This window comes from Chaetodon trifascialis, chromosome 20, assembly GCF_039877785.1.
Source record: "Chaetodon trifascialis isolate fChaTrf1 chromosome 20, fChaTrf1.hap1, whole genome shotgun sequence".
In the NCBI taxonomy this organism is placed as follows: domain Eukaryota; kingdom Metazoa; phylum Chordata; class Actinopteri; order Chaetodontiformes; family Chaetodontidae; genus Chaetodon; species Chaetodon trifascialis.
The window spans coordinates 22,049,837-22,060,648 of record NC_092075.1 but is presented as its reverse complement, the minus strand read 5'-3'; positions in this window follow the sequence as shown (position 1 = coordinate 22,060,648).

The following is a 10,812-nucleotide window of genomic DNA, read 5'->3' as shown; positions in this document are numbered from 1 at the left end:
AGCAGTACCGGCTAGAGATAGTCGGGCTCACCTCCACGGACAGTCTGGGCTCTGGAACCCAACTCCTTGAGAGAGGCTGGACTCTCTTCTACTCTGGAGTTGCCCGCGGTGAGAGGCGGCGAGCTGGTGTGGGCATGCTTATAGCCCCCCAGCTCAGCCGCCATGTGTTGGAGTTCTCCCCGCTGAGCGAGAGGGTCGCTTCCCTGCGCCTTTGGGTCGGGGATAGGTCTCTCACTGTTGTTTCGGCCTATGGGTCGAACGGCAGTGCAGAGTACCCGGCTTTCTTGGAGTCCCTGGGAGGGGTACTGGAAAGTGCTCCAACCGGGGACTCCATTGTTCTGCTGGGGGACTTCAATGCTCACGTGGGTAGCGACAGTGATACCTGGAGGGGTGTGATTGGGAGGAACGGCCTCCCCGATCTGAACCCGAATGGTGTTCTGTTATTGGATTTCTGTGCTAGTCATAGTTTGTCCATCGAGTCCGAATGGACCATGTTCTCCACTTCCATTGTTGATGCAGCCGTCTGTAGCTGTGGCTGTAAAGTCGGCGGTGCCTGTCGTGGCGGAAACCCCTGAACCCAGTGGTGGACACCAGAAGTAAGGGATGCCGTCAAGCTGAAGAAGGAATCCTATTGGGCCTGGCTGGCTCATAGGACTCCTGAGGCAGCTGACAGGTACCGGCAGGCCAAGCGCGCGGCAGCTCGGGCGGTTGTAGAAGCAAAAACTCGGGTCTGGGAGGAGTTCAGGGAGGCCATGGAGGAGGACAATTCATTCATCACCGGGGCTGAAGTCACTGAGATAGTTCGCAAGCTCCTCGGTGGCAAAGCACCAGGGGTGGATGAGATCCGCCCTGAGTACCTCAAGTCTCTGGATGTTGTAGGTTTGTCTTTGTTGACACGCCTGTGCAACATTGCGTGGCAGACGGGGACAGTGCCTCTGGACTGGCAGACTGGGGTGGAGGGTGTGTTCCAACTATTGGGGGATCACACTCCTCAGCCTCCCTGGGAAAGTCTATTCCAGGGTACTGGAGAGCAGAATCCGGCTGATAGTCGAACCTCAGATTCAGGACGAACAATGCGTTTTTCGTCCTGGCCGTGGAACACTGGACCAGCTCTATACCCTCCACAGGGTGCTTGAGGGTTCATGGAGGTTTCACAGTCCACATGTGCTTTGTGGACTTGGAGAAGGCATTCGACCGTGTCCCTCGCGTCATTCTGTGGGAGGTGCTATGGGAGTATGGGGTTGGAGGCCCTCTATTGAGGGCTGTACAGTCCCTCTAAAACCGGAGCAGGAGCTTGGTCCGCATTGTTGGCAGTAAGTCGGACCTGTTCCCGGTGCATGTTGGACTCCGGCAGGGCTGCCCCTTGTCACCGGTTCTTTTCATCATTTTTATGGACAGAATTTCTAGGCGCAGCCAGGGGCCGGAGGGGGTTTGGTTTGGGAGCCGCCAGATTTCGTCTCTGCTTTTTGCGAATGATGTTGTCTTGTTGGCTCTCTCGAGCCAGGACCTTCAGCATGCACTGTGTGAAGCAGCTGGAAAGAGAGTCAGCACCTCCAAGTCCGAGGCCATGGTTCACGACCGGAAAAAGGTGGCTTGCTCCCTTCAGGTTGGGGGAGAGTTCCTACCTCAAATGTAGGAGTTTAAGTATCTTGGGATCCTGTTCACGAGTGAGGGAAGGATGGAGCGTGAGATTGACAGGTGGATCGGTGCAGCAGCTGCAGTAATGCAATCGCTGCACCGGTCTGTCGTGGTGAAGAAGGAGCTAAGCCGAAAGGCGAAGCTCACGATTTACCGGTCAATCTACGTTCCTACCCTCACCTATGGTCATGAACTTTGGGTCATGACTGAAAGAACGAGGTCCCGGATACAAGCGGCTGAAATGAGTTTCCTCCGCAGGGTGGCGGGGCGCTCCCTTAGAGATAGGGTCAGGAGCTCTGTCACCCGGGAGGAGCTCAGAGTAGAGTCGCTGCTCCTCCACATCGAGAGGAGTCAGCTGAGGTGGCTCGGGCATCTCTATCGGATGCCCCCGGACGCCTCCCTAGGGAGGTGTTCCAGGCATGTCCCACAGGGAGGAGGCCCCGGGGAAGACCCAGGACACGCTGGGGTGACTATGTCACGCGGCTGGCCTGGGAACGCCTCGGGATCCCCCCAGAAGAGCTGGGGGAAATGGATGGATGGAAGTCTAAATTGTGGTGAACTATATTCATATTTAAGGTATCTATTCCAATATTTTAGCTACATATCTCTAACTCTTCTACTGTTGTAATACTAGAGCCACCTCATACACTACCACTCAGGTGTCATTATTGTTCTCTGAGACTAGTTGATCAGCTTCCCAGTGTCCTGCCCTTATGTCTGTATTGGGTGCAAGTGTCAAGGCTGGTGTGCAATTAATGCTTGTGCAGTCATTATCTCAGTCTTAGCTGTTCTCTGTGCACAGCTTTGTCTGAACCTCACTTCTCTGGTCTGAGGGTACAGCCACCAGATCTGTTTAGAGCCCCTTGGGATTTACAGGCTCAGCTTGCCTTGGAGCAGCCCTTATTAGTTATGCTGTTATAGGATTAGACTGTCAGGGGACTTCCAATGGTACACTGAGCTTCTCTGTTCTTCTATTCATTTCCAAACATTCATGTCCTACCAAGGCATGTTAGCATCTTCCCTGTAGTCTTCATGCTTTGTCGTCTCGCTGGTTCCCATGAATAGTGGTTGAACCAGGATTGTGGATTATAGCTACATCTCCTGCCATGGCCCTGCCTGACATCCACTGCAACTGCTATTACAATTACAATGAGTCATTTGGCAGATGCTTTTATCCAAAGCAACGTGCATATGATTCATTGATATGCCTAATCAATTATGAGCTAGAAATCCAGAGGTATAAACTTTTAAAATGGCAATAAAAAGTTAAAAAAGCAATTAAAAGGGGATTAAAACTGAAGTGATCAAGCAACAGTCAGCCTCACAGAATCTTAATTTTATCTGTATCAGTATATCAGGTATACTGCAAAGTAAATTACTTTATATAAATGCAGATCTCAGTATAGGTGCCATATTTTAGCTTATCAGAGGTTAAAAATTAGGATTGAAATTAAAAAGATCAAACTTTATCAAATCAAAAAGATCAAAAAATTTAAAAAAATATAAAAACTTAAAAAAACTTACAAATTAAAAAGAGGGTGAGAGAGAAAGTAAGACAGACAGTGATGGAGTCACGTCTGTAACAACCAGGAAGGGCTGAAATATGGCAGTTGATGAGGAGACTTCCTCCTGACCAAGTTATAATCAGTTCCTCTTAATTACATTTGTCCACACACACACACGCACGCACGCACGCACGCACGCACGCACGCACGCACGCACGCACACACACACATGTAGGGTCATGTGGCTGCTCAGACTCATGAGATGTCTATTATGAAACTGTTTTCTTCTGCGTTTGGTCCTTCCAACCATTTTGAGTTCAATTTCCTAAGAGTAAAGGAGTAAATGGCGAGAAGAACTGATGTGTTGCTTGGGCTGCACATTTTCTGTATGGTTAGTCTTGCTGTAATTAATCCCAACAGGCATCAGGTGCTGTTCATTACCTGACTAATGTGTAGACAGACAGCAGAGAGAGAAAAAGCCAAGTCTGATGAACAGAATCAAACATTTCTGACGCTAAACAGAGACAGTGTGAATAATAGACTTACATTAAGTCAGATGGTTATGAAACATGAAGAAAAGATAAATGCTAATGTTACTTTGTGCCTGCTAGATGTCACAGTAACACATTAGCATAACAATCACATAAAATGGCTAAATGACAATCAATAACTGATGATCAGTAATTTCGTGGTTTTCATAGAGGACTATGCCTTGAATTGGTTGAAAAATAGACTACTGGATGTTGGTTTAACCAGAACAGAGCCACTGATGTTGCAGCAAGTTAAAGAGTACGGTAAAATGTTTGATATCCCCAGTTTTGAAATCACATGTATGCTCAGAAGTTTGCCCCTGTAGAGATTTAGCTCTTTAGGTCCAGGACAGTTGATAAAAGGTCAGCTCATGAGGTTCAGGAAGTGTAAGATGAATACCATCTGGAGAAGGGACTTAGGTCTTCTACCGAGAGGAGGAGCAGACCATTGCTACTTCATCCCCAAACTGAAAAAAAGCTACAAGTCAAGACATCTTTCCTGAAGATTGCCTGGAATACTGGAGAAAGTGTTGCCTTAGGGTCCAGGTTATTGGGATTTCCCCTTGTGGGACAAATAAAGTTACATTGAATTATGCTCAGGCCAATAAAAGGCCACATACAACCAACAGGCGTCCAAAAATGGAGGGCATAAATGACACATCATGTTCCATATGTTAAGATGGACTTTTACATGGAACATGATGACTGATGGACAATTCAGTGCACAGTACAAACAGTGCTCATCACTGTATCTGGGTTGGAAAAAGAGATCTAGTGCATCTTAAGTGACATGGGCCTGCAGGATTTGGACCTTTCATCTAATGAAGTCTCCATCAAGTGGAAATGTAAACTGCTGTGGATCACTACATGCAATATCAGGCCATCTTCTCGAGGCACAAAATGGACTGTGGATGAGGAGAAGGATTCTGTCAAGAGAATTTGTCAAGTGGCCTTCAGACTTCCATACAGGCAGGTCCCACCATGCCTTTAAGACAAGCTTCAGGCTGCTTTAAATGAGATGGAGGAATTAGGGCTAATTTGTAAATCTGAGAGAAAGTATTAATCTTCCCTCATCCCATCCCCTCATGGTGACAATATGTTCTTCTCCGGAGGAACCCAGCGACCTGACGCCGCTGGCAAAATATTATCAATCTGCCTACTGCTTTCGGGAGATATCCATCAGTGTCCGGGCCCCACAAACTTGCACACAGCGAAATGCTGGCAAAATAAGCCTACCATCAGCAGCAGAGGTTGCTGCCCTAACTGCGGAAAGGTGATAAGAGCAAAAGCCAAAGCAGTTGCTGGTGACTTCTGTGATGTTTCCGTTCATATAAGGTGTGGGAATATTGCTCCGATATTGTATGACAAGGCAGTAAGGAAGGCAGTCAGATATCCCGTTGGTTAGTAACTGGTGTTGTGTGCGGGAAATGTGCAGCACCGATGTCTTTGATGCCTCAAACCAAGTGAAAACTTATGATGATGACAGTATGGATGGGAGAGACTATAATTCACTCGGCCTGTTAAGTTGGAAATGGATGCATTTTATTCATGTCAATGCCAGGAGTCTTCTACCCAAACTGGATGAAATCGGGCACTTCACGACTACTTCGAAGGCTGCTGTGATCGCTGGGTCAGAGACCTGGCTAGGCAGCTCAATTCAAGATGGTGAAGTTGGGCTTACAGGATATTACATCTACCGACAAGATCGCAACAGACATGGAGGAGGAGTGTGCCTTTTCATAAGGAGTGATATAACTTTCAATCCACGCCATGATCTACAGGTGGATGGCTTGGAGTCAGCTTGGGTCAAGGTAATACTTCCTAAAACCAAGCCGATTACTGGGGGTGTCTGTTACCGCCCACCTAAATAAACAGACTTCTATGAACTCCTTGAATCTGTCTGTTGGAAAAGCAATATATGCCTAGAGAAACAATGTATCATTATGGGTGATTATTATCACGAAGTAGCCTGAAAGAGTCTTTCTCATATCTCTGCAATGTGTCTAGTTTACAGCAATTAATCACTGAGCCTACTATGTTGTCTACAAATAGCCACTTAGCTACTTAATTTTTTTATCTGACTGTGGAATGATTTGTCAATCAGGTGTGTTGGATGTGGCTTTCAGTAATCATAGTGCAGTTTTTTGCACATGCAAGAAAATGAAATCTCAGCCAATAAATGAGCATTGTTCCATCAAATACAGATGAACCAAACAGTACTCTGCTGAGGTGTTCAATCAAAGGCTATCTGAGAGAGACTGGTTGGATGTGCTCGAATGGAATGATATTGATAAGGCTGGGGATTTGTTCAAACAGGGTTTCATAGCTGTTCTTGATAAAGTCACACCAATGAGGGAAACAAGAATTAAGCATAGAAGTGCATGTTGGATGACATCTGAAATCGTTACTCTGATCAAACGACTTAACAGATGTTTCATAAAGTTTAAAAAATCTAAATTTCCAGCTGACAATAACTCTTATGCTAATCTTAGAAATCAAGTTAGTTACAAAGTTCAACAAAGTCTGAATTTTTTTCTGATTCCATTACTGCAAATGCAAAACAGCCTAAAAACTATGGAAAGTTCTAAATGATATGGGATCAACAGCAAAATCCAAATCAAAGTCTGGTAAAGCTGGGCTTATTATTGAAAATGAGAGGTGTTTTGATAAAGGGCAGATTGCCTGCCATTACTTTACTACCGTTGCTACCAGTCTGGTCAGTAAATTTCAAAGTGCTTCTGATGAACATGGCAAATCATTAATTAACTCCTTTTATAGAAGTAGAAATGTCTCTGCTGATGCATTTGCAAGAAGTCCTGTCTCAGCGGATAAAGTAAGAGTGAGCATCTCCACCCTGTCAGTGAATAAGGCCACTGGCTTGGACCTTATCCCCTCCAGGTTTCTTAGGGATAGTGCTGAGGTTACATCTAGTATTCTTACCCATATACAAATCTGTCCATAAGTCAGGGTGTTTTCCCAAACAATATGAAGAATGCTAGGGTGGTTCCTCTCTTTAAGAAAAATAGCAGAGCTGATGTTGGGAATTATAGGCCAGTTTCAATTCTGTCAACCATATCAAAGACTTTTGAGCGTCTTGTGTATGAACAGGTTGAGGAGTATCTTATCAGGCATGATCTATTATATGAGCTCCAGTCTGGTTTTAGAGCTGCACATTCTACTGACACCTGTCTTATTCACCTCTTCGACTATATGCATCAGAATTTAGATCTAGGGAATTCTGTTGGTATGCTTCTACTTGACCTGCAAAAAGCATTCGATACTGTGAACCACGATATTTTGATTTCTAAATTACAGTGCATGGTTTTAGCAACTCAGCACTCAAATGGTTCTCTTCTTTCCTAACAGATAGTACACAAGTATGCAATGTTGAGGGGACCCTCTTTGATCCACAGAGTATAGTATGCGGGGTGCCACAAGGCTCTATCCTGGGGCCCCTGTTATTTTTATTGTACATAAATGACATGTCAGCTGTGGTACAGTGCAAATTGCTATTATATGCCGATGATTCTGCTTTACCTGTCCCAGGGTGTAATGTTCAAGACATTGAAAATACTCTTGGTATTGAGCTTGAGTCTGTCAACCAGTGGCTTGTGGATAATAAGCTCTCTATGCATCTGGGCAAGACTGAATCAATCTTGTTTAGTACAAAAAGGAAGTTGGCAAAATCAAATACCTTAAAAGTGATGTTTAATGGGTCTGAAATTATGTCTAAATGAAGTGTCACATATCTGGGTCTAACATTGGATCAATCACTTATTGGTGAATCTATTGCAGCCAAAGTTTTAGCCAAATGTGCCTGTAAGTTGAAGTTTTTAATCGCAAGACAAAGCTTTTAAATTTTTCTGTAAAGAAATTATGGGTACTAACTCTGATTCAATGTCATGTGGATTTTGCTTGTTCTGCATGGTTTTCTGGGTTGACTATGAAACCTTAAAAGAAATTCATAGTGCTGAAAAACAATGTTATTCAGTACCTGTTAAAAGCACCCCCCCCCCCCCCCCCCCCCCCCTAATCATATTGGTAGGGAGGAGATTAAAAATGCTGGTCTACTACCTGTACATCTAAGAGTTGAATAACTTAAGCTGGACCATATGTTTAACATTCTTAATGGTCAGGCCCCCAAATTGTGGGGCGGTTAAGCTCATATATGAAAGGTATTGTGCATTTTATGAATAAAGCATGAAACTTTCTACAGTGTTTCTATATACCATGAACTTTGTTTTCAGACGTGGAAACACTTCTGAATTGACCTCTGGAACTTGTCAGAGGCTGTACAAATTTCGGTTTGACAAAAACATATATTTTTCCACTTTTTTGCAGGTACAAAGAAAGTATATCAAAAATAAGAATTCTGGAACCCTCTAGTCATCATCAAATTGCTTTAATAGGTGGAATCAGCTGTATATGATATGTCAATTGAGTTTCATGTCATACAAACACCTCACACAAAGTCACAAACACAGACTCAAAAATCAGACTATTTGTGTTAAATTGGATTGAGTATTTGACATCTCTTAAAGTTAATATAGCCTAGCTGTAGTAAATAGTGCCTACCCTACAATGACATTATTAGTGAGGCCTAACAGTCTCCTGAGCATGCGCAAAGGGCAGTACACTTCAGAGCAGCCTTTTTGCATGTGCAGCGCTTCGTACACCCTTTCTTGCAACCACAATGGATCAGTTCGTAGCAGCTCTTTGAGGCTTCTGGAAGGGTGGTCCACAGTGGCTGCCATCCCATTTCTTCTTTCACCCAGCCCCAATCAGACGGGCTTGGCAGCTGAGGGTCAGGTTCCAAAGCTTTGCACCAAACATTGGCCTGATAGGTGGCCCGTTTGATGTGTTGCTCTAGTGCAGCCTTCGTTGGTGGCATGTTCTCCAGAGCCCTGGATTTCTGAGTGAAGAGCTGTTTTCTAGCTTCATTTACCTCTGTGGTTTCACTTGTGCTGTCATACATCAGTACGACAAAGCGCTCCAACCGTGACTTGGACAGCTCACTCAAATCACCCTGCATCTGCAGGAGCTCATCGAAAGCCTCAGTCACTTCAGGGAAAGCCTTCCAAGTCTCCCATGCTGCTTTCTTTCCTCTTCCAGCAAATGCTGAGACTGTGTCGCATCCTGTGAATGCGTGGAACAATGGGAGAGCAGCACAGGTGCTTGGATCCAGCTTGTTGGCTATTTCATGAACACTAATATATCGAAGTTTGGTTCCACCACCAAGAGCAATCCACATTTCCTCTGGCTTGATCTTCTCAAACATGGCCACGGCCAGGACAAAAACATCAGTGTCAACAGTACGAATAGTCACCTTCTTGCAACCCTTCTGACCAGCATCTGACACATGCAGAAGCAATCTTGTGTCTGCTTCCTCGTGAGAACATGGGGTGAGATTTGTCACGTCACACTGGGAAGGGGAGCAGAGCACCATTTTGCCAAGAGTTGCATAAACTTCTTTTTTCTCATCTACTGGGATGCAATTGACTTGCTGGGAGAGGAATCCAAACAATTCTGTTTTGTTCTCATCAACACGCAGGAAGTCTTTCCAGTCTTTTGGCAGTGCAGTGGTAGGCATCACTCGTCTCCTGATTCCCTTCCCTCTCTTCTGTCGGGTGGTTCCTTTCAGACTGTCTGGGAGATAGATGTCCCAGATAATATCAAGACGCCAAGTTTTCTCAAGCTGGAATTTTACATATGGCACAAAGACACTATCTCCATAGTCCTGAAAGGTCTTTGCTGTACCAGGATTCAGCATTTGGACCACAGCTGCACCATCAAGGAACACAGCATCAACCACAGGAGCAGGTTGTGACTTAGTCTCATCAATCATTATGCAGTGCAAGAGGTCTGCTTTTGTACCAGGCCGCATCTTTCCTCCTTGAGATAAAGATGGTGGTGCTTCCTGGTTTTCGTAGCTGAAGAACTGATCCACATCTCCATCATGTGTTTGACAAGACACGTACAGCCGTGAGAAAAGATTGCAATCACGTTTCAGTGCTTCAAGTTGTATCTTCTGCTTTGACTGTGTTTTCACTGGTGGGCAGCTGAAGAGAGGCAATTTGTTCTTGGGCAGAGTGTCTGTGACTGGCTTTGTTTGCTGCTCCAGGCGTTCTTCCACAAAGGTCTTGTATTGTTGTGCACCAAGGGACTCCACTTTCCTTACTGTATCTGCAACTGAGGAACTCATGATGTCTTTTGAATCAAGCACCAGGAGATCCTGACTCCCTTCAAGAAATGGGTTCCCCATCTCTTCCATCACTGCTGTGAGGGACCTAACATGCTTCATGAAGGTTTCTTGGACTGCTGTCTGCTGCTCATGGTGACTATGTTCCCTTTCTGGGGAGCTTTTAGTCTCGAAATCTTTAGTCATCCTGGCAATTTCTGGACCTGCCACCATCCATCGATGCAGTGCCCCAGGATTCTCTGTCAGGCCAACTGCTCCACCAGATCATTTGATTACTACAGTAAAATCATGCTACAAACTGGCACATATGGACACAAAACCATGGCTGAGCAAGTGAATGTCTTTATTAGAACAAAACTGCCATTTTAACAAACATATATATTATTATAATGGAGAATAATGGGATGAAAAGTGAAAGAATGCAATGCTGAAGTCAATAACCCGTCAAGGTCACCAGAGGTCAAACAGAAAGTGTTTCCACGTCTGAAATCAAACCTTTGGGTATATAGATGATATGCTGAAAGTTTCATGCTTTATTCATAAAATGCACAATTGGTTTGCTTAACCGCCCCACTAAAATATTTAAGCTCTAATGTAACCATGGTCCACACACAGCATAGTCATAACACTAGAGCTAGCATCCACTCCTGCGTAGCACCTAGAGCTAGTAATGCAGGTAAAAATTATTTCTTTCACACTGGAATAGTTTGCCTACTGCTGCTTACCTACACAACTTCTATCAACACGAGGGGTTTTTAAAAGACAGGTCAAGCTGATTTTATGGAACAAGGTAACACCAAGGACCATGCTGGAAATAAGTATTGCACTTTTGCATGTCATCCTTTGGATTGCTGTTTTTTATTGTCTTGATCCAGAAATAAATCAAATCAAATCAAATCAAATCAAATCAAATTAAATCAAATTCTCCACAATGGACCTC